Source organism: Phoenix dactylifera, chromosome 2, assembly GCF_009389715.1.
Source record: "Phoenix dactylifera cultivar Barhee BC4 chromosome 2, palm_55x_up_171113_PBpolish2nd_filt_p, whole genome shotgun sequence".
NCBI classification, from domain to species: Eukaryota; Viridiplantae; Streptophyta; class Magnoliopsida; order Arecales; family Arecaceae; genus Phoenix; species Phoenix dactylifera.
In genome coordinates this window covers 27,490,048-27,516,078 of record NC_052393.1, presented here as the reverse complement: position 1 = coordinate 27,516,078, position 26,031 = coordinate 27,490,048, and the positions used below count along the sequence as shown (strand labels likewise).

The 26,031-nt window shown below is 34.6% G+C and overlaps 1 long non-coding RNA gene and 1 other non-coding gene across 2 annotated transcripts; both read left to right on the top strand.

Moving 5' to 3' along the window:
• The first annotated feature begins 954 nt into the window (after positions 1 to 954).
• LOC103708692 lies at positions 955 to 24,934 on the top strand. Its single transcript, XR_604330.4, has 3 exons — positions 955 to 1,110; positions 3,240 to 3,346; positions 24,508 to 24,934. It is a non-coding gene; the product is annotated as an uncharacterized LOC103708692 (long non-coding RNA).
• LOC113462832 lies at positions 972 to 1,118 on the top strand. Its single transcript, XR_003386000.1, has one exon. It is a non-coding gene; the product is annotated as a U4 spliceosomal RNA (small nuclear RNA).
• Positions 24,935 to 26,031: the final 1,097 nt, after the last annotated feature.

Below are 26,031 nucleotides of genomic sequence, written 5' to 3'. Positions count from 1 at the left end.
AGAACTCCGACTTCTTTTGGAGATTTGATGTGATGCTTCCTAAATAAACATGGAAGCATAAAACCATATTAGATGGATGTTTTTACTTTTCAGCACAATGTAAAGCCTAATCCAATAAGAAGAATATAGATAAGGAAATGCACCCCTAGCTTTGATTTTCTCTTAAGGATGAAAATTGTGGTGGAGGCTTGCCCCATGCTTCAGTCACTCTCCCTTACCAGAGAAAAGTCTGAAGGTGAGCAATAAATGCATTGGAGTCTTAATTTGGGAAAATGTGATTCATGTCCATGATTAAATTCACAAGGCTCTTTCATTATTTACATGGTCTTTTATGTACATATATGCTATAGAAGAAAAGTAGTTTCCTAGTATGGGGCAGGCTTCTAATAGTATTGCTCTAAAAGTTTGATCTAGACGATTAAACCCACAGGTTAAGGTGCCATTATCCTGCAAATGCTTCAAAATAGATAAAAATGGATTATGGTGAATGGTTCACTCTTTCTTTGAACTTTGTCAATGATCGAACTTACAGAACTAAGTGCCATTTGAGGAGTAGGATTGAAGAAGGTTGAGGGATATGGAAAGGAATTGTAACTGAGGTAACAACTTAAGATCATCAAAGCATGAGAACTTGCATTGATAACTGAACCAGACCAGTTTGCAAAAGAGTTGACACATCTCAATTTTACTATCTATTTCAGTATAAAGACATTGATATATGTTTAGCTATGAACAAATTCTGGGCCAAAGCCAGCCCACTTAATTAACATGGGCTGCTAAAAACTTCGCTTTATGAGCGCTTTTGTTCCCGGTGCGTAGTAGCATGGCATGATCAAGTTTCTCGTCGCTGCAAATATACGTGATCATGAACATATCGGTTATTGCAGATATTAGTCCCACATCGGAGAATCAACTTAACGCGAAGCGCGAGCGAGGATTTAAAAGGAGAAGTTAGGGGTCGGGCATTAATTATCTTTGCGCTTGGGGCAATGACGCAGCTTGTGAGGTTTTAACCGAGGCGCGTCAATTGCTGGTTGAAAACTATTTCCAAACCCCCTCTTTGGTCTTTATGCCACCGAGAATTTCTGCAAGGGCTCCCTGCAACCCAGGGTAAAACCCTAAAACTCACAACTCAATTCTCTCATCATTGAGTTGTTTCTTGTTGATATTATGTCGATATTTGAATTCTATGTATTCCATGGTTTGCACGTCTGCAAATTTTCTGACTATAGCTGAGAGTAATTTTCTATAAACTGTTTACCTGATGAATTACCCGGTAAATTAACACATTGTCCTCTGATATTACCTGAGGAATTCGAATAGTTTGAATTATTACTCATCAATTCAGTAGTTATGAAGCACACCTTCATAGGTAATCACTTATCTTTGCAATTTATGTGGACTGCAAAGCGTAGGTGTATTTGGCCTGTCATTCTCAATAATATTTGGCCAAAATATACATCATGACGGAATGATTTTTTTTCTTCTTCTGTACAAATGCAATTTTAAACATCTATAACATTCTAAGAGAAAAACAGTATAGTACTGTTCTTCGATCAAGGACTACTATTATAAATTTGTCCGGGATATTTTTCTCATGAACAATTATATAGACATTAGGACTGACAAAAAAATGCGGACATATGTTGGCTGAAAAGAGCCCTGGAAGGCAGTAGGGCTGCTGACTTCCGCTCAAGTGGACTAAGAAGGATGAAAATCTTCAAGAATAAAACGTAATGAACAAGGGGGGAAAAGCATGATGGCCTTTGCGCAGAAAGTAAACTACAAAATAAGATCAATGCCTCAGAATTACATAAGCTGATGAACTTCCATTGCATGTCGTCAGGTCATCTTGCAGAGAGCTTAAAACCTAAAATTGTTGTCTCGGAAAGCGGTCAAAAATAAAATCTAAAGGAAGATAACAAGGGGTAGGTTGATCGACAATATGTTTCATCAACACAATAACAGAACTTTATCAAGAAGGCCAGTCCTAGGTTGGGCAGAATAATTTATGCATATTTTTCAGGATTAAGTCAAGAAAGCCAGTGTCTGAAATGAATTATCTGTATAGAGCCTAAAAGATTTGGAGAGAGGAGGGATAACGGGTGCAAATTTGATCGAAAGAGTGAGGATGTGCATTGTCTTGTACGGGCTAATAAACTGCTAAAATGAACATTTACAAGTTGAGTAACTTTGGTACTCCACTACTATGACATTTAAAATTTAAATGGTGTTATTAGAGGCAGAGATAGAAGAATCTGCTATATAAGTATGCTGAAAAATACCAACTCAGTACCTTGTCTCTCATAATCCATGTTGGGAAGCCTTCTACCGATGGCAGCACATTCCTTGGCCATTTTTCTTCCTTTCCCAGCTCCATCGGGGAAGCACTCGACCTAGTCCAATATTTTTGCAGCCTTGCGTCCAAATATCTATATCAAAAATAAGAAATATAAAATGATTAATGATTGGTCAAGGTACTTTTCGAATAGCGAAGAACATTCAGACTCCAGCATCTGTGGTGGTAGTGCTGGTTTTAATTCTAGGCTTGGTAGTGATCTTCGATTATGGTATTATTGGATTTCTAATTTGACTCTACAAAATCTTTTTGCATATATTAGAATTTGGGTAGGTTTATCCTTTTTCGCAAGGCGTGATCTGAGGCACAAAGATTCAAATTGGCAAAATAATAGAGAAATTGACAAAACTAGCGACCAACTTAGGTAATAATATATTAGAAAAATATTATCGAGACCCATTTCTTTGTGGGCTTGGTCCAGCATTTTGGGCTTGGGCCGACCTTGTGGGCGACTTAATGTGCGCCTAGCACGTGAGCCAGGGGAGGAAGACTCCGGAGTCTTCTTCTTCCTCCTCAAGTCTGTCTAGATTTCGCTTATAAAAGGCTTATCCATCCTCCCTCTTGGCATCACCTCTCCTTCTCGACCAATCGTCGGTGATTGTATTGCGTTCTCATTCGATTTCAGCCGAAAGAATTTCATCTTGTCACCATCGACCCTAGTAGAGGGTCCTGGTCTAGTGTTGCTGCGACCACTCATTGCGCTAGCTTTATCTCGACTATTGCTGAGCACTACTAGACTCTATAATAGTGAATCTCTATTGTGTTATTTATATCATGATTTGATTCTCGTTTCTATTGTGTTACTGCACTACTAGACTAGTAGAGGACTTTAGATTGTCAGATACCTCAGATGATTTCTGATGTTGATTTTGTTTTGCAGGAGAACAATCTTTTGGACAAAAGGACATTGAGTAGTGTCTTGTGCACTCTGGTCTGTAGCTTGCGGTGTGGGCAGGTGATTAGCTTATCAGGATTGTCAGCAAAGAGGTAAGAATTCTTGTACACCAACCTGCATGATATATATATATATATATATATATATATATGATATGCTAATGATCTAGATAAGAAGCAAGAATAGTTTTATGATGGTTTTTGTATCAAATTATATTTTGATCATGTATGCCTGTGATTGATAGTATGATGGATTCATATATGAGCATAACTTACACTTGCATAATCAGACTAATGGATATCGTACTCTAGACTAATTATGTTATATTGATTATCCTGTCATGGGTTGAAAATGTGACCGTGGTTAGTCTAAAGCTGGAAATAAAAAGGAATTGATGTATGAATGTGAATTGGATTGAATAAACTAAGACTTTGGGCTTATCTCGTTATTATGACAGGCCCTGAAAATGTGATACTTTGGCAGGCCCCATCATAGGCTGAAAAAGTAAAACTATAGCAGGCCTCATCATAGGCGGGAAATGTGAAACTATAGTAGGCCCACCATAGGCTGGAAATGTAATACATTGACAGACCCCATCACAGGTTGGAAAATATGACCAAGATTTGGTCCAAAGTTGAAAGAATAATTGATTCAGATCAAGTTAAAAAGTAATAGAATAAAAATCATTGAAAATACTAACGCAGATTTATGAAATATTGTATGATATATCACTCTTAAGTGGCTGGATCTTTATTGATATTTGATGTACATATTTATACTGATTATTCAAGCATTATTGGTAGCCTATTTATGATTTCATGATGTGTGCAACGATTTCTTACGGTTTTCAAAGTTATATTATTATTGTTTTGGTATGAATATGTTAGAATTCTTATTGGACTTTAAATCTCATGACTCCTTCCTATTTTTCTTTGTCAAAGTTGTATGTTGTATAATATATGGCTATGGTTAAGATCAAAAGTGGAGGGGATGATTAGATAGAGCATTATCGATACTGGTTGAATGATCAAATTTTATAATTGAACCAACTTTATTGTTTGGTATAAATTGAGATCATTGTTGATTATAGATATTGAGGTTGTATTATATTTTTATACCTTCCATATTCTCTAGGGCTCTATTCTAGAGAGTATGCTGCCATGTCACGTGCCAGAACTGGGTGCTAGGTTCGGAGCGTGATAGAATGATATTAAGGCTTAAGGTTTAAGACCACTAGAGACTGTGGTATAAGTGGCATCTAGGAGTGCAAATGGGTCGGGTCGGATCCTGAGTGATTCCGACCTGATCCAGTTTCTTGTTCGGATCCTAATTTTGGAATTCAGACACGACCTAATTGAAGATCGGGTCAGATATCTGGACAACCGACAACCCAAAAAATTTGGATCCGATCCAGATCCGGATTATAACAAGAAAAAAAGAGCTGAAAAAAAAGTGCCAAAAAAAATTCATATTCGTATGGTTTTCAAGTTGTAGGGCCAAATGCTTCAGATCAAGGCCAAACTACTAGCCTCCGATCATTCCTCCCATAGAAAAAAAAGCATTTATCTTGCGCACCAGAAGGGACCACCGTGGACCGAGGATGGGGACCTCACTAATAAAAGTCCCATCCCGTCATCTCTACCTCAAGGGGGAGTTCCCAAGCAGCAACTACAGCATCCCAGCACAACAGCCATTAAACCCCCCAGGAGTAATGGGAGGGAAGGAAAACCAAGACCAAAACCAAAAAGAGAAAGGGATGAAAGATAAAGGGTGGCTTCAGACGTGTATCAAGCCAACCAAATCCCTCCTTTCCTTCTCTCCACCCAAAACAAAACTACTGTCCCCAACGGTCATCGCGAGTGGCTTCACATGCTCATTTCCTTTATAGCATGTAGGGAGTCCCTTCTTTCCAGCCGGCACAACGATCATCCCTGCTCTCTCATTTCCTCTGAATCGCTGCAGATCTAGGATTTTGCTCCGCGGGAAGGAAGGCTTGAAGGGGGAGAATGGAGATGGACCCGGGAAGGAAGGGTTCTCTAGGGTTCCTCCGCGGCTCCGCGCCTTCACCTCAGCACTCAAGGAAGGGAGGGTTCTACTTCTCTAGGGTTCACTAGGGGACTCGGGACTCCCCTTCGATTCAATAAGGCTGCAAATGGGTATGAGTCATGGGCTTATGGCTGAATCGTTGATGGATCTGGCCTTTGGCTGATGCTTAATCAAATAATAAGTGGAATGGGTTATGAGTTATGGGCCTGAGGACTCAAAAAAAAAGGGTCAATTAATCAGTGAATGGGTTATGGGCTACGACCTGTGGGCATGCGGGCCTAAATAGGTAATTCGAGTTTGGGTCGGATCGGGTTGTTGGGTAAATGATCCAAATTGACCCAAAAAAAAGGGTCGGGTCGAGTCCGGGTCAAGTCGAGATTAGGTTGACCTAGATCCGACCCGAAAAACAGAACGAGTCTAATTTTAGAACTTGACCCGAACCCACGGGTTCCTCTAAAACGGGTCGAGTCTAATCGATTCGAGTCACGGGTCAACCCGACCCATTTGCAGCCTTAGTGTCATCAGAGTTTGCGGTTTATGGTCATTGGGTATTATGACAAAATTGGAATCCGAACATAGGTTTAAGATGACTAGAGATTATGTTAGAAATACATCAGATCTTGACGTTATAATCATTTCAGACATGACAAAAAGTAGCATAAATAAATTCAATGCTTAGGTATCAGATCACTAGGCATTATGATAAAATGTATGCATCAGATTTAGTATATGATTAGTATAAAAGGACTGAATGATTTGTCTCTGATCTTGATAAGAGAGGTTAGATCTAACGTAAGTGTATGAATATTAACCATGGCATATCGGTTATACTATGTTCAGATGTTGTTTAAATGACTTGAAAGTTCAAATTTGATATAGGTGTAGATGTGATCACACTTTTAGTTTTTCTGCTAATTATTAGAGTGAAGTTTTTGCATTGATCTATCATAGTACTGGAGGGAGTTAAGAAAAATTTTCTATAGTATTAAAGCAGATTATTCTTTGAGGGTAAATCTATGTGTGGATTATATTTCGTATTGGTATGTTTGGATATTGGAAATAGATGTATTTCTAGTGATGGATTAAATTCTTAGGGCTATACAGTATGCAAATGGATGGGAAAGTTGAGTAAATTGAATTCTCATGTTTGGATCGAGCTACTGGATTTTTCTTATAATTGTTGGAGATTATTGTATATGTTAACTCAAACTCAAGTCTAGGTTTATAATTTGACCAGAGATTTTTGTCATTGTAAAATACAATATTGATTGGAGACTTCAATTTTGAGATGCTTACATAAGTTATCATATATAGCATTAATGATGGATATTAAGAATCATGGTGAAGAAAGATTTGGAGGTTAATAGAGTTAATGTCTACTCATAGTGATATTGACTCAAAGACTTTTTACCCACTGAATTTGGAGCAAATTATGTTGGAAGGAAGATGAATGTAGATTGTCTAATCAAATTTTTAAGAAAATCCAGGGTTAACCCTCTTTAAATTATGCCTAATTATTTTGGATTCTAAAAAAATTGTGGAGATCATGCAATGACCTTAAATTTGACAAATAGCTTGAGGGTTAGTTATGGTAAGTACTCTCTATATAAATTGAGGACAGGGAGATGTAGAGGTTCTGCTCCATTTCTACTTTAAAATTTAAAAGTTGGATTTTCTCAGTCCTAATGCAAAGTGATATTTCAATCATAAATCATTTAGTAGCTTTGAAACTAATTAGAAACAATAATACTTTGATCCAAAAGGTATTATGATGGAAGACTTGAGTTAGTTTTCTAGTAGAGGAGAATGTTGTTGATTATATGGATAATCTGGATGTAGCTCTGTAATTTTCACTAGTGGGTTCTTCTATGGCTCAGTTTAAGGAGAGGGAGAGAGAGTCTTCCATGTTTTGAGAAGAGGAAGAAGGCTTTCTCTCCTCTCTGTACTTTTGTCTCTCTTCTCTCTCTTATTTCTGCCTCTACCTCATTTGTTTCTCTCTCGTTTCTCTCCCTTCGTTTGGTTCTATAGACCCAGTAGGAACATCCTAGATGTTTTCATTGTAGACTCGAATTGACCCTAGTAGAGGGTCTTGGTCCAGTGTTGCTGCGACCACTCGTCGCTCTAGCTTTACCTCAACGATTGCCGAGCACTATTGGACTTTATAATTATAAATCTCTATTGTGCTACCTGTAGCATCATCTGATTCTTGTGTTAGAGCAGATTGTTCTTCAAGGTTAAATCTTTATGGATTATATTTGGTATTGGCATGTTTGGATATTGCAAATAGATTTATTCTATTGGTGGATTAAATTCTTAAGGCCATAGAGTATGCAAGTGGGTGGAAAAGTTGAGTAAATTGAATTCTCATGTTTAGATCGGGCCACTAGATTTTTCTTATAATTATTAGAGATTATTGGATATGTTAACTTAAACTCAAGTCTAGGTTTATGATTTGATGATCCGACCATAGATCTTTATCATTGTCAAATACAATATTGAGTGAAGACTTCGATTTTGAGATGCTTAAATGAGTTATCATATGTAGCATTGATGAGAGATATTAAGAATCTTGGTGAAGAAAGATTTGGAGGTTAATAGGGTTAATTTCTACTCATAGTGATATTGACTCAGACTTATAATGCACGGAATTTAGAGCAAATTTTGTTGTAAGAAGATAAATGTAGATTGTCTAATCATATTATTAAGGAAATCCAAGGTTAACCTCCTTTAAATTAAGCCTAAATATTTTGGATTCTAAAAAGATTATGGAGATCATGCAATGACCTTATGGTTCGAGACGTAACAGAGTGGTATCAAGGCTTAAAGTTTAAGACTACTAGAGATTGTGGCATAAGTGGCATCAGAGTTTGAGGTTTAAGATAATTGGAGATTGTGACAAAATTGGAATCAGAGCATAGGTTTAGGATGACTAGAGATTGTAATAGAAATATATCAGATCTTGAGGTTATGATTATTTTAGACATGACAAAATGTAGCATAAGTAAATTCAGTGATTAGGTATAAGATCACTAGGAGTTATGATAAAGTGTTTGAATCGGTTTGGTATACGATGAGTCAAAATGACTAGATGATTTGTCTTTGATTATGATAACAGTGGTTAGACCTAACGTAAGTGTATGAAGGTTAACCATGGCATACCAGTTATACTATGTTCGGATGTTGTTTAAATGACTTAGAAGTTCAAATTTGATATAAGTGTAGATGTGATCGCACTTTTAGTTTTGCTACTAATTATTAGAGTAGAGCTTTTGCATGGATCTGTCATAGTACTGGAGGGAGTTAAGAAAGATTTTTCATAGTACTAGAGCTGATTATTCTTCGAGGTTAAATCTATATGTGGATTATATTTGGTAATGGCCTGTTTGGATATTGCAAATAGATTGCAGATAGATGTATTTCTATTGGTGATTAAACTACTAGGGTTGTAGAGTATGCAAATGGTTGGGAAAATTGAGTAAATTGAATTTTCATGTTTGGATCGGGCTACTGGATTTTTTTTATAATTGTTGGAGATTATTGGATATGTTAACTTAAACTCAAGTCTAGGTTTATGATCTGACCAGGGATCTTTGTCATTGTAAAATACAATATTGAGTGGAGACTTTGATTTTGTGATGCTTATATGAGTTATCATATGTAGCATTGATGATAGATATTAAGATTCTTGGTGAAGAAAAATTTGGAGGTTAACAGTGTTAATTTCTACTCATAGTGATATTGACTCAAATACTTCTAACCCATTGAATTTGGAGTAAATTATGTTGGAAGGAAGATGAATGTAGAGTGTCTAATGAAATTGTTAAGGAAATCCAAGGTTAACCCCCTTTAAATTAAGCATAAATATTTTGGATTCTAAAAAGGTTGTGGAGATCATTCAATGACCTTAAGGTTTGGGACGTGACAGAGTGGTATTAGGGCTTAAGGTTTAAGACCACTAGGGACTGTGGCATAAGTGACATCAGAGTTTGAGGTTTAAGATAATTGGAGATTATGACAAAATTAGAATCAGAGCATAGGGTTAAGATGACTAGAGATTGTGGTAGAAATCTATTAGATCTTGAGGTTATGATCATTTCGGACATGACAAAAAGTAGCATAAATAAATTCATTGATTAGGTATAAGATCACTAGGCATTGTGATAAAATGTTTGAATCGGGTTTGGTATACGATGAGTACAAAAGGACTGGATGATTTGTCTCTGATTGTGATAACATTATGTGTATGAAGGTTAACCATGGCGTACCAGTTATACTACGTTCATATGTTGTTTAAATAACTTGAAAGTTCAAACTTGATATAGGTGTTGATGTGATCGCACTTTTAGTTTTACTGCTAATTATTAGAGTGGAGTATGTGCATGGATCCCTCATAGTACTGGAGGGAGTTAAGAAAGATTTTTAATAGTATTAGAGCACATTTTTCTTCGAGGTTAAATCTGTATATGGATTATATTTGGTATTGGCATGTTTGGATTTTGTAAATAGATGTATTTCTATTGGTGGAATAAATTCCAAGGGCTATAGAGTATGAATGGCCGTGAAAGTCGAGTAAATTAAATTCTCATATTTGGATCAGGCTACTAGATTTTTCTTATAATTGTTGGAGATTATTGGATATGTTAACTTAAACTCAAATCTAGGTTTATGATCTGACAAGGGATCTTTATCATTGTAAAATGCAATATTCAGTGGAGACTTTGATTTTGAGATGCGTACATGAGTTATCATATGTAGCATTGAAGATAGATATTAAGAATCTTGGTGAAGAAAGATTTGGAGTTTAATAGAGTTAATTTCTACTCATAGTGATATTGACTCAGAGACTTCTAACCCACTGAATTTGGAGTAGATTATGTTGGAAGGAAGATGAATGTAGATTGTTTAATCAAATTGTTAAGAAAATCCAAGGTTAACCCCCTTTAAATTAGGCCTAAATATTTGGATTCTAAAAAGTTGTGGAGATTATGCAAGACAAAGTGGTTTAGGGCTTAAGGTTTAAGACCACTAGGGACTGTGGCATAAGTGACATCAGAGTTTGAGATTTATAATAATTAGGGATTGTGACAAAATTGGAATCAGAGCATAGAATTAAGATGACTACACATTGTGATAGAAATATATCAGATCTTGATAATTTCGGAGAAGACAAAAGGTAGCATAAATAAATTCATTGCTTAGGTTTAAGATCACTAGGCATTATGATAAAATATTTGAATTGGGTTTGGTATACGATGAGTACAAAAGGAGAGAATGATTTGTCTCCGATTATAATGAGAGAGTTTAGACCTATCGTAAGTGTATGAAGGTTAACCATAGCGTACTGATTATACATGTTCAGATGTTGTTTAAATGACTTGAAAGTTCAAACTTGATATGGAAGTAGATGTGATCGCATTTTTAGTTTTGCTGGTAACTATTAGAGTGGAGTTTGTGCATTGATCTGTCATAGTACTGGAGGGAGTTAAGAAAGATTTTTCATAGTATTAGAGCATATGATTCTTTGAGGATAAATATGTATGTGGATTATATTTGATAATGACATGTTCGGATATTACAAATAGATGTATTTCTATTGATGGATTAAATTACTAGGGCCGTAGAGTATGCAAGTGGCTAAAAAAGTTGAGTAAATTGAATTCTCATGTTTGGATTGGGCTACTAGATTTTTTTTATAATTGTTGGAGATTATTGGATATGTTAACTTAAACTTAAGTATCGGTTTATGATCTGACCAGAGATCTTTATCCTTGTGAAATACAATATTGAGTGGAGACTTCGATTTTGAGATGCTTACATGAGTTATCGTATGTAGCATTGATGATAGATATTAAGAATTTTGGTGAAGAAATATTTGGAGGTTAATAGGATTAATTTCTACTCATAGTGATATTGACTCAAAGGCTTCTAACCCACGAAATTTAGAGTAAATTCTGTTGGAAAAAAATGAATGTAGATTGTCTAATCATATTGTTAAGGAAATCCAAGGTTAACCCCCTTTAAATTAAGCCTAAATATTTTGGATTCTAAAAAGATTGTGGAGATTATACAATCACCTTAAGGTTTGGAGCATGACAAAGTGGTATTAGGCCTTAAAGTTTAAGACTACTAGGGATTGTGGCATAAGTGACATCAGAGTTTGAGGTTTAAGATAATTGTGGATTGTGACAAAATTGAAATTAGAGCATAGGTTTAGGATGACTAGAGAATGTGATAGAAATGTATCAGATCTTGAGGTTATGATCATTTTAGATATGACAAAATGTAGCATAAGTAAATTCAGTGATTAGGTATTAGATCACTAGGCATTATGGTAAAATGTTTGAATCAGGTTTGGTATACGATGAGTACAAAAAGACTAGGTGATTTATCTCTGATCATGATAAGAGTGGTTAGACCTAACGTGAGTGTATGAAGGTTAACCATCGCGTACCAATTATACTATGTTCAGATATTGTTTAAATGAGTTGGAAGTTCAAACTTGGTATGGGTGTAGATGTAATCGCACTTTTAGTTTTGCTGCTAGTTATTAGAGTAGAGTTTGTGCATGGATCTGTCATAGTACTGGAGCGGGTTAAGAAAGATTTTTCATAGTATTAGAGCTGATTACTCTTCAAGGTTAAATCTGTATGTGGATTATATTTGGTAATGACATGTTTGGATATTGCAAATAGATGTATTTCTATTGGTGTATTAAATTACTAGGGCTATAGAGTATGCAAATGGCTAGGAAAGTTGAGTAAATTGAATTCCCATGTTTGGATCAAGCTACTAGATTTTTTTTTTATAATTGTTGGAGATTATTGGATACGTTAACTTAAACTTAAGTCTAGGTTAATGATCTGACCAGGGATCTTTGTCATTGTAAAATACAGTATTGAGTGGAGACTTCAATTTTGAGATGCTTACATGAGTTATCATATGTAGCATTGATGATAGATATTATGAATCTTGGTGAAAAAAATTTGGAGGTTAATAGGGTTAATTTCTACTCATAGTGATATTGACTCAAAGACTTCTAACTCACTGAATTTGAAGTAAATTATGTTGGGAGGAAGATGAACATAGCGTGTCTAATCAAATTGTTAAGGAAATCCAAGGTTAACCCCCTTTGAATTAAGCGTAAATATTTTGGATTCTAAAATGGGTGTGGAGGTCATGCACCGACCTTAAAGTTCAGGGCGTGATAGAGTGGTATTAGGGCTTAAGGTTTAAGACCACTATGGACTGTGGCATAAGTGACATTTGAGTTTGGGGTTTAAGATAATTGGAGATTGCGACAAAAGTAGAATAAGAGCGTAGGTTTAAGATGACTAGATATTATGGTAGAAATATATCAGATCTTGAGGTTATGATAATTTTGGATATGACAAAAAGTAGCATAAATAAATTCAATGATTAGGTATAAGATCACTAACTGTTGTGATAAAATGTTTGAATCGGGTTTGGTATATGATGAGTGCAAAAGGCCTGGATAATTTGTCTCTGATTGTAATAACAGTTGTTAGACCTAATGTAAGTGTATGAAGGTTGACCATGACATAACAGTTATACTATGTTCAGATGTTGTTTAAATAACTTTGAAGTTCAAACTTGATATAGATGTAGATGTGATCGCACTTTTAGTTTTGCAGCTAATTATTAGAGTGGAGTTTGTGCATTGATCTATCATAGTACTCGAGGGAGTTAAGAAAGATTTTTAATAGTCTTAGAACACATTATTCTTTGAGGTTAAAACTGTTTGTGGATTATATTTGGTATTGACATATTTGGATATTGCAAATAGATGTATTTCAATGGGCGGATTAAATTCCTAGGGCTATCGAGTATGCAAATGGTTGTGAAAGTTAAGTAAATTGAATTCTCATAACTGGTTGTGAAAGTTAAGTAAATTGAATTCTCATATTTGGATCGGGCTACTAGAATTTTCTTATAATTGTTGGAGATTATTGGATATATTAACTTAAACTCAAGTTTAGGTTTATGATCTGACTTGGGATCTTCGTCATTGTAAAATACAATATTGAGTGAAGACTTCGCTTTTGAGACGCATACATGAGTTATCATATGTAGCATTGATGATAGACATTAAAAATTTTGGTGAAGAAATATTTGGAGTTTAATAGGGTTAATTTCTACTCATAGTGATATTAACTCAAAGACTTCTAACCCACTGAATTTGGTGTAAATTATGTCGGAAGGAAGAAGAATGTAGATTAATGTCTAATCAAATTGTTAAGGAAAGCGAAGGTTAACCCCTTTTAAATTAAGCCTAAATATTTTGGATTTTAAAAAGGTTGTGGAGATCATGCAGCGACCTTAAGGTTCAGGGCATGATAGAGTGGTCTTAGGGCTTAAGGTTTAAGACCACTAGGGACGGTGGCATAAGTGACATTAGAGTTTGAGGTTTATAATAACTGGTGATTGTGACAAAATTAGAATCAGAGCATAAGTTTAAAATGACTAGAGATTGTGATAGAAATATATCAGATCTTGATAATTTTGGAGATGACAAAATATAGTATAGATAAATTCAGTGCTTAGGTGTAAGATCACTAGGCATTATGGTAAAATGTTTGAATTGGATTTGGTATACATGGGTACAAAAGGACTAGATGATTTGTCTTTGGTCATGATAGGAGAGGTTAGACCTAACATAAGTGTATGAAGGTTAACTATGGCGTACCGAATGTACTACATTCAGATATTGTTTAAATGACTTGGAAGTTCAAACTTGATATGGGTATTGATGTGATCGCACTTTTAGTTTTGTTGCTAATTATTAGAGTGGAGTTTGTGCATGGATTTATTATGATACTGGAGAGAGTTAAGAGAGATTTTTCATAGTATTAGAGCAGAGGATTCTTTGAGGTTAAATCTGTATGTGGATTATATTTGGTAATGACATATTTGGATATTGCAAATAGATGTATTTCTATTGGTAGATTAAATTACTAGGGCTGTAGAGTATGCAAGTGGCTGGAAAAGTTGAGTAAATTGAATTCTCATGTTTGGATCGGGCTACTAGATTTTTTTTATAATTGTTGGAGATTATTGGATATGTTAACTTAAACTTAAGTATCGGTTTATGATCTGACCAGAGATCTTTATCCTTGTGAAATACAATATTGTGTGGAGACTTCGATTTTGAGATGCTTACATGAGTTATTGTATGTAGCATTGATGATAGATATTAAGAATTTTGGTGAAGAAATATTTGGAGGTTAATAGGGTTAATTTCTACTCATAGTGATATTGACTCAAAGGCTTCTAACCCACGAAATTTAGAGTAAATTCTGTTGGAAAAAAGATGAATGTAGATTGTCTAATCATATTGTTAAGGAAATCCAAGGTTAACCCCCTTTAAATTAAGCCTAAATATTTTGGATTCTAAAAAGATTGTGGAGATTATACAATCACCTTAACGTTTGAGGCATGACAAAGTGGTATTAGGCCTTAAAGTTTAAGACTACTAGGGATTGTGGCATAAGTGACATCAGAGTTTGAGGTTTAAGATAATTGTGGATTGTGACAAAATTGAAATTAGAGCATAGGTTTAGGATGACTAGAGAATGTGATAGAAATATATCAGATCTTGAGGTTATGATCATTTTAGATATGACAAAATGTAGCATAAGTAAATTCAGTGATTAGGTATAAGATCACTAGGCGTTATGGTAAAATGTTTGAATCAGGTTTGGTATACGATAAGTACAAAAAGACTAGGTGATTTATCTCTGATCATGATAAGAGTGGTTAGACCTAACGTGAGTGTATGAAGGTTAACCATGGTGTACCAATTATACTATGTTCAGATATTGTTTAAATGAGTTGGAAGTTCAAACTTGGTATGGGTGTAGATGTGATCGCACTTTTAATTTTGCTGCTAGTTATTAGAGTAGAGTTTGTGCATGGATCTATCATAGTACTGGAGCGGGTTAAGAAAGATTTTTCATAGTATTAGAGCTGATTATTCTTCAAGGTTAAATCTGTATGTGGATTATATTTGGTAATGACACGTTTGGATATTGCAAATAGATGTATTTCTATTGGTGTATTAAATTACTAGGGCTATAGAGTATGCAAATGGCTAGGAAAGTTGAGTAAATTGAATTCCCATGTTTGGATCAAGCTACTAGATTTTTTTTTTTTATAATTGTTGGAGATTATTGGATACGTTAACTTAAACTTAAGTCTAGGTTAATGATCTGACCATGGATCTTTGTCATTGTAAAATACAATATTGAGTGGAGACTTCAATTTTGAGATGCTTACATGAGTTATCATATGTAGCATTATTGATAGATATTAAGAATCTTGGCGAAGAAAAAATTGGAGGTTAATAGGGTTAATTTCTACTCATAGTGATATTGACTCAAAGACTTCTAACTCACTGAATTTGAAGTAAATTATGTTGGGAGGAAGATGAATATAGCGTGTCTAATCAAATTGTTAAGGAAATCCAAGGTTAACCCCCTTTGAATTAAGCATAAATATTTTGGATTCTAAAATGGGTGTGGAGGTTATGCACCGACCTTAAAGTTCAGGGTGTGATAGAGTGGTATTAGGGCTTAAGGTTTAAGACCACTATGGACTGTGGCATAAGTGACATTTGAGTTTGGGGTTTAAGATAATTGGAGATTGTGGCAAAAGTAGAATCAGAGCGTAGGTTTAAGATGACTAGAGATTATAGTAGAAATATATCAGATCTTGAGGTTATGATAATTTTGGACATGACAAAAAGTAGCATAAATAAATTCAATGATAAGGTATAAGATCACTAACTGTTGTGATAAAATGTTTGAATCGGGTTTGGTATATGATGAGTGCAAAAGGCCTAGATAATTTGTCTCTGATTGTGATAACAGTTGTTAGACCTAATGTAAGTGTATGAAGGTTGACCATGACATAACAGTTATACTATGTTCAGATGTTGTTTAAATAACTTTGAAGTTCAAACTTGATATAGGTGTAGATGTGATCGCACTTTTAGTTTTGCAGCTAATTATTAGAGTAGAGTTTGTGCATTGATCTATCATAGTACTCGAGGGAGTTAAGAAAGATTTTTAATAGTCTTAGAACACATTATTCTTTGAGGTTAAAACTGTTTGTGGATTATATTTGGTATTGACATATTTGGATATTGCAAATAGATGTATTTCAATGGGCAGATTAAATTCCTAGGGCTATCGAGTATGCAAATGGTTGTGAAAGTTAAGTAAATTGAATTCTCATATTTGGATCGGGCTACTAGAATTTTCTTATAATTGTTGGAGATTATTGGATATGTTAACTTAAACTCAAATTTAGGTTTATGATCTGACTTGGGATCTTTGTCATTGTAAAATACAATATTGAGTGAAGACTTCGCTTTTGAGACGCATACATGAGTTATCATATGTAGCATTGATGATAGACATTAAAAATTTTGGTGAAGAAGTATTTGGAGTTTAATAGGGTTAATTTCTACTCATAGTGATATTGACTCAAAGACTTCTAACCCACTGAATTTGGTGTAAATTATGTCGGAAGGAAGAAGAATGTAGATTAATGTCTACTCAAATTATTAAGGAAAGCGAAGGTTAACCCCTTTTAAATTAAGCCTAAATATTTTGGATTTTAAAAAGGTTGTGGAGATCATGCAGCGACCTTAAGGTTCAGGGCATGATAGAGTGGTCTTAGGGCTTAAGGTTTAAGACCACTAGGGACGGTGGCATAAGTGACATTAGAGTTTGAGGTTTATAATAATTGGGGATTGTGACAAAATTAGAATCAGAGCATAAGTTTAAAATGACTAGAGATTGTGATAGAAATATATCAGATCTTGATAATTTTGGAGATGACAAAATATAGTATAGATAAATTCAGTGCTTAGGTGTAAGATCACTTGGCATTATGATAAAATGTTTGAATTGGATTTGGTATACGATGGGTACAAAAGGACTAGATGATTTGTCTTTGGTCATGATAGGAGAGGTTAGACCTAACATAAGTGTATGAAGGTTAACTATGGCGTACCGGTTGTACTATATTCAGATATTGTTTAAATGACTTGGAAGTTCAAACTTGATATGGGTATTGATGTGATCGCACTTTTAGTTTTGTTGCTAATTATTAGAGTGGAGTTTGTGCATGGATTTATTATGATACTGGAGGGAGTTAAGAGAGATTTTTCATAGTATTAGAGCAGAGGATTCTTTGAGGTTAAATCTGTATGTGGATTATATTTGGTAATGATATATTTGGATATTGCAAATAGATGTATTTCTATTGGTAGATTAAATTACTAGGGCTGTAGAGTATGCAAGTGGCTGGAAAAGTTGAGTAAATTGAATTCTCATGTTTGGATCGGGCTACTAGATTTTTTTTATAATTGTTGGAGATTATTGGATATGTTAACTTAAACTTAAGTATCGGTTTATGATCTGACTCGGAATTTTTGTTATTGTAAAATACAATATTGAGTGGAGACTTTGATTTTGAGATGCTTACATGAGTTATCATATGTAGCATTGATGATAGATAGTAAGAATCTTGGTGAAGAAATATTTGAAGGTTAATAGGATCAATTTCTACTCATACTGATATTGAGTCAAAGACTTCTAACCCACGGAATTTAGAGTAAATTTTATTGGAAAGAAGATGAATGTAGATTGTCTAATCGTATTGTTAAGGAAATCCAAGGTTAACCCTTTTTAAATTAAGCCTAAATATTTTGTATTCTGATAATATGGTGGAGATCATGCAATGACCTTAAGATTCAGGGCATGATAGAGTGGTATCAGGGCATAAAGTTTAAGACTATTAGGGACTGTGGGATAAGTGGCATCAGAGTTTGAGGTTTAAGATAATTGAGGATTGTGACAAAATTGGAATCAGAGCATAGGTTTAAGATGACTAGAGATTGTGATAGAAATGTATCAGATCTTGAGGTTATGATCATTCAGACATGACAAAATGTAGCATAAGTAAATTCAGTGATAGGTATAAGATCACTAGGCGTTGTGATAAAATATTTGAATCGAGTTTGGTATACGATGGGTACAAAAGGACTGGATGATTTGTCTTTGATTGTGATAACAATGGTTAGACCTAACCTAAGTATATAAATGTTAACCATGGCGTACCGATTTTACTATGTTCAGATGTTGTTTAAATGACTTGAAAGTTCAAATTTGATATGTGTATAGATGTGATCGCATTTTTAGTTTTGTTGCTAATTATTAGAGTGAAGTTTGTGCATGGATCTATCATAGTACTGGTGGGAGTTAAGAAAAAATTTTCATAGTATTATAGCAGATTATTCTTTGAGGCTAAATTTGTATGTAGATTATATTTGGTATTGGCATACTTGGATATTACAAATAGATGTACTTCCATTGGTGGATTAGATCCCTAGGGCTATAGAGTATGTAAATAGTTGGGAAAGACGAGTAAATTGAATTCTCATGTTTGGATCGGGCTACTGGATTAACTTAAACTCAACTCTGGGTTTATGATTTCACGAGGGATTTTTATCATTGTAAAATACAATATTGAGTGGAGACTTCGATTTTGAGGCGCTTACATGAGTTATCATATGTAGCATTAATGATAGATATTAAGAATATTGGTGAAGAAAGATTTGGAGGTTAATAGGGTTAATTTCTACTCATAGTGATATTGACCTAGACTTCTAACACACGGAATTTAGAGCAAATTTTGTTGGAAAGAAGATAAATGTACATTGTCTAATCATATTGTTAAGGAAATCCAAGGTTAACCCCCTTTAAATTAAGCCTAAATATTTTGGATTCTAAAAAGATTGTGGAGATTATGCAATGAGCTTAAGGTTCGAGGCGTAACAGTGTGGTATTAGGGCTTAAAGTTTAAGACTACTAGGGACTATGATATAAGTGACATCAGAGTTTGAGGTTTAAGATAAATGGAGATTGTGACAAAATTGGAATCAGAGCATAAGTTTAGGATGACTAGAGATTGTTATAGAAATATATCAAATCTTGAGGTTATAATCATTTCAGACATCACAAAATGCAGCATAAGTAAATTCAGTGATAGGTATAAGATCACTAGGCATTGTGTTAAAATGTTTGAATCAGATTTGGTATGTGATGAGTACTAAAAGACTAGATGATTTGTCTCTGATCATAATAAGAGGGGTTAGAGCTAATATAAGTGTATGAAGGTTAACCATGGCATATCAGTTATACTATGTTCAGATGTTGTTTAAATGACTTGGAAGTTTAAACTTGATATAGGTGTAGATGTGATCACACTTTTGGTTTGTCTGCTAATTATTAGAGTGAAGTTTGTGCATGGATCTATCATAGTACCAGAGTGAGTTAAGAAAGATTTTTGACAGTATTAGAGCATATTATTCTTCGAAGTTAAATTTGTATGTGTATTATATTTGGTATTAGCATGTTTGGATATTGCAAATAGATGTATTTCTATTAGTGGATTAAATTTCTAGGGCTATAGAGTATACAAATGGCTGGAAAAGTTGGGTAAATTGAATTCTCATGTTTGGATCAGGCTACTGAATTTTTCTTATAATTGTTGGAGATTATTGGATGTGTTAACTTAAACTCAAGTCTAGGTTTATGATATGACTTGGGATCTTTGTCATTGTAAAATACAATATTGAGTGAAGACTTCGCTTTTGAGACGCATACATGAGTTATCATATGTAGCATTGATGATAAATATTAAGAATCTTGGTGAAAGATTTGGAGGTTAATATGGTTAATTTCTACTCTTAGTGATATTGACTCAAAGACTTCTAACCCACAGAATTTAGAGTAAATTCTGTTGGAAGGAAGATGAATGTAGATTGTCTAATCATATTGTTAAGGAAATCCAAGTTTAGCCCCCTTTAAATTAAGCCTAAATTTAAAGGATTCTAAAAAGATTGTGGAGATCATGAAATGACCTTAAGATTCGAGGCGTGACAAAGTGGTATCAGGGCTGAAAGTTTAAGACCACTAGGGGCTATGGCATAAGTGGCATTAGAGTTTGAGGTTTAAGAAAATTGAGGATTGTGACAAATTGGAATCAGAGCATAGGTTTAGGATGACTAGAGATTGTGATAGAAATGTATCAGATCTTGAGGTTATGATCATTTTAGACATGACAAAATGTAGCATAAATAAATTTAGTGCTCATGTATAAGATCACTAGGCATTGTGGTAAAATATTTGAATCAGGTTTGGTATACGATGAGTACAAAAAGTCTAGATGATTTGTCTCTGATCATGATAAGAGTTGTCACATAAGTGTATGAAGGTTAACCATGGCGTGTCGATTATACTATGTTCAAATATTGTATAAATGACTTGGAAGTTCAAACTTGATATAGGTGTAGATGTTATCACACTTTTTGTTTTTCTGCTAATTATTAGAGTGAAAAGTATGTGCATGGATCTGTCATAGTACTAGAGTGAGTTAAGAAAGAGTTTCCATAGTATTAGAGCAGATTATCCTTCGAGGTTAACTATGGTGTACCAGTTATACTATGTTCAAATGTTGCTTAAATGACTTGAAAGTTCAAACTTGATATGGGTGTAGATGTGATCGCACTTAGTTTTGCTGCTAATTATAAGAGTGGAGTTTGTGCATGGATCTGTCATAGTACTCAAGGAAGTTAAGAAAGAGTTTTCATAGTCTTAAAGTGGATTATTCTTCGAGGTTAAATCTGTATGTGGATTATATTTGGTATTGACATGTTTGGATATTGCAAATAGATGTATTTCTATTGGTAGATTAAATTTCTAGGGCTATAGAGTATGCAAATGGCTGGGAAAGTTGAGTAAATTGAATTTTTATGTTTGGATCGAGCTACTGGATTTTTCTTATAATTGTCATAGATTATTGGATATGTTAATTTAAACTCAAGTCTTGGTTTATGATCTGACTAGGGATCTTTGTCATTGTAGAATACTGTATTGAGTGGAGACTTTGATTTTGAGATGCTTACATGAGTTATCATATGTAGTATTGATGATAGATATTAAGAATTTTGATGAAGAAAGAGTTGGAGTTTAATTGGGTTAATTTCTACTCATAGTGATATTGACTCAAAGACTTCTAACCCACTAAATTTGGAGTAAATTCTATTGGAAGGAAGATGAATATAGATTGCCTAATCAAATTGTTAAGAAAATTTAAAGTTAACCCTCTTTAAATTAAGCCTAAATATTTTGGATTCTAAAAAGGTTGTGGAGATCATGCAATAACCTTAAGGTTCGGGGTGTGACAGAGTGATATCAGGGCTTAAGGTTTAAGACCACTAGGGACTGTAGCATAAATGGCATCATAGTTTGAGGTTTAAGATAATTGGCGATTGTGACAAAATTGGAATCAAAGCATGGGTTTAAAATGACTAGAGATTGTGATAGAAATGTATCAGATCTTGAGGTTATGATCATTTCGAATGTGAGAAAAATAGCATAAATAAAATCAGTACTTAGGTGTAAGATCACTAGGCGTTGTGATAAAATGTTGAATCGGATTTGGTATATGATGAGTACAAAAAGACTGGATGATTTGTCTCTGATCATGATAAGAGAGGTTAGACCCAATGTAAATGTATGAAGGTTAACCATGGTGTGCCGGTTATACAATGTCCAGATGTTGTTTAAGTGACTTGGAAGTTTAAACTTGATATGGGTGTAGATATGATCGCATTTTTAGTTTTGCTGCTAATTATTAGAGTGGAGTTTGTGCATGGATCTGTTATAGTACTGGAGTGAGTTAAGAAAGATTTTTCATAGTATTAGAAGAGATTATTCTTCAAGGTTAAATTTGTATGTGGATTATATTTCGTATTGGCATGTTTAGATATTGCAAAGAGATGTATTTCTATTGGTGGATTAAATTTCGAGGGCTATAGAGTATGCAAATGGCTAGGAAAGTCGAGTAAGTTGAATTCTCATGTTTGGATCGGGCTATTAGATTTTTTTTTATAATTGTTTTGAGATGTCATGATTTTGTATGTCGTAATTCCTTATGTCAAATTTTTGTGAGTAGGCATTCTGAGTGGGAGATTGTTTAGGAGCTCGAGGATGATATGGCGGTTGTATTCTTTCAAAGTTTGAGCCTTAGATATGTTAATTTTGAGAACAAAATTGTTTTAAGAGGGGGAGAATATAAAGTCCAGTTTCTTTGTGGGCCACCCAACGTGGACCCGACACGTGAGTCAAGGATGGAAGACTCTTGATGGGACTCCTTAAGTCCAGCAAGGAGCGGACTTTGAAGGCCACTGGGACTCTAACAGTGCCTGGATTTGGCTTATAAAAGGCCCATCCTCTCTATTGGCATCACCACTCTTCGATTAATCAACAGTGATCGCATAGTGTTCTCGTTCGATTTTAGCCAAAAGAATTTCACCTTGTCACCATCAATTCAGCCATGATCCAGGCCAAGATTGATCATCCCTTGCTCTTTGCTTTCTTCCTTTCTTCTTTCTTGCTTTTCTGGCCACCACCGGCGATGGCTTGCTACTTGAGGTCGTTGTCGTTGCCATCACCAGAGACTACTGTAGGCTGCCGCTGGTTTGCTCTTTTTCTCTCTCTACTTGAATTGTTTATTTGTTATTTCTCTCTTTCCTTTGTTCTATAAACCTAGAAGGAGGGTCCTAGATATTTTTATTGTGGATCAAGATTGATCTTAATAGAGGGTCCTAGTATTGTTGCAACCATCCGTTGCACTAGTTTTACTCCGACCATTACCGAGCACTACTAAACTCTATCATTATGAATCTTTATTGTGTTACTTGTTCCATGATCTGATTTATGTTTAATGATTTGATTAGTTAGATTGGTCAGAGCGGATCGATCTGGATTTTCGAACGCTATTACTTAGTCGATCTTGTCCATCCTGCACCCGACTGTTGTCGATCGCCACTGGACTCATAATCGATAACCTCTTATCTTTTGCCTTGATTAGATATATATTTTTTGATCAGATGGATTAAGATTGACTTACGCTGTACTGATTGATTCAAATAATTGAGCGTTGTTATCTAGTTGGCATTGTATATCTTCCTATATGAGTCTATTTTTACGGTCAACCCTAGTTTTCTATGGGGCTACAATCATCCGACCAAAAAAAAGCCCAGCAAAATTTTATATTCTAGTTTCTCTCTCTTTCTTTTTTTTTCTCTTGGTACTTTCTCTTTCTAGCTTGATCCAGAGAAATCTTTGGTTAAGAGGGCTGTTGGATAGTTCTATATGTGTTGGATAGTCCTTTGGTTCTTTAGAAGAAAAATCTTTTAGACAAGAGGACATTGAGCACCCCGGTCTGTAGATTGCAGTATGGGCAGGTGATTAGCCAATCGGGGTTGTCAGCAAAGAGGTAAAAATCCTTGTACACCAACCTGCATGATATAGATATTTTTGTACACACACACATATATATATATATGATATACAACTGATTTAGATAAGTAAGAAGCAAGAATAGATTTATGATGGTCTCTATATCTAATCATATTTTGATCGTGTATGCTTGTGATTGATAGTATGATAGATGCATATATGAGTATAACTTACACTTGCATAATCAAACTAATAGATGTGGTGCTCTTGCTAACAATGTTATATTGATTGCCCTGCCACGGGTGGAAAATGTGACCGTGGTTAGTCTAAAGCTGGAACTAAAAAGGAATTAATGTGTGGATGTGAATTGGATTGAATAAACAAGGACTTTGGGCTTATCTCGTTACTATGACAGGCTTTTTCATAGGCTGAAAATATGATACTTTGGCAAGCCCCATCATAGTCTATAAATGTGAGACTATAGCAGGCCCCGTAATAGGCTAGAAATGTAATACCTTGGCAGGCCCCATCACAGGCAGGTAAATATGACTGAGATTTGACCTAAAATCGAAAAGATAATTGATTTAAATCAAGTTAAAAAGTAATGAAATGACAAGCATTGAAAACACTAATGAAGATTTATGAGATACCGTATGATATATCACTCTTGAGTAGCTAGATCTCTATTGATATTTGATGTATATATTTATATTGATTATTCGAGTATTATTGATAGTCGGTTTGTGATTTCATAATGTGGGTAACGATTTTTTGCAGTTTTTAAACTTATATTATTATCGTGCTGGTGTGGATGTATGGGGATTCTTACTGGGCTGTAAAGCTCACAACCCATTCCTCTTTGTCTTTTTCAGAGTTGTAGGTTGCATAGTACATGGCCGCAGTTGAGATCACATGTGGAGGGGATGATTTGATAGAGCATCACTGATACTGGTTGGATGATCAATTTTTTCATCTTTATTATTTGGTATGAATTGAGATTATTGTTGATTACAAATATTGAGATTGTATTATATTTTTAGGCCTTGCATATTTTCTAGGGCTCTACCCTAGAGAGTATGCGGCCGTCGCGTGTCAGACTCGGATGTTGGGTTCGGAATGTAACAAATATAATAAAATAAAAATAAATAAAGTTACTGATAAAGTTACATGGTTAAAAGTAACCATGGAATGTACAGCAACAATATGCGACAACGCAGTAGAATCTGCAGTAGAATCACCACCACCAACAAATAGCATTGTTATTTTGTAGTAAGTTACCTTGACAAAGAACTATATAAATCATGAATACATTACAGACTCATGATCATTCGCAATGTTTGATTAACTTAGTTCCTGGAGTAACTAAGACTATGATTCAACCAACAACAACAACATTAAAATCTTGATAATTTTTCCATACACAAGCACACACAGAAAGAGAGAGTTGGACTATGCACTAATTGCTTAGAACGTTGATAAAATATTTAATGATCTACAAATAAATGATGGTCCACCAAAGTTTGAGTTCTAAACCATCAATCATGTCCAAACTACTAAAAATGCCCTGCAATCACAAAAACATATGTTCTGGAAATCTCTATCCATGCATCAAGTGGATGCAGAACTGTGGAGTATTAATTTTAACAGTGTAATAAAATGTATGACGGAGTACCCAGAGTTAAAATCACACATTGATCTAAGCATTCTTGAACACATTGTCAAAATTCAGGTAGGTTTTAATACTTACATCATAACAAAAGCTATAAAACATTGTCTCATGTCATCAAAAGAATCTATTTTTGCAACTACTTGATGTGTGTAACTTATAAACCACCAAAACATATGATTCTGAGCTCTAGACATTTTCAATTTTGTAGATCACAATCAACATTTTGAATCTCCAATTTAGATAGAGTACTATTGATTTTGAATTATTAAACCTTTTAACAAAAATGTAACTTTTAGTGAGTGGCCTAACTTGTTTACTCTAAGTGTGTGTCCGTGGTGTGTAGTCTAATGTAGATAGTGGAGAAGGCTGTAGCAGTAGTGGTGTCAAGAGCGACAATGGTAATGTGGTGATGGTGGTGACGGTGGTGGTGAAAATGATGGCTGCGACTACAATAATAGTAGTGGTGGAGACAATTGTGGCGACAATGGCAACAATGATAGTAGTGGAGATGACAGTGGCGATAGTGGTAGTGGTGATAATGATGATGGTAGTGATAGTGGCGGTAATGAAGTGTTAGTGGTGGTGATAAAGAAATCAATTACTTATTTTTGAAAATAATAAAAATAAAAATATCTTTTTTAAAAAAATAATAAGATGATTTATGAAAAATAGAAAATGAAAATAATAGTATCATTTTTTTTTTGTTTTGTTTCTATGAGTTTGTTAT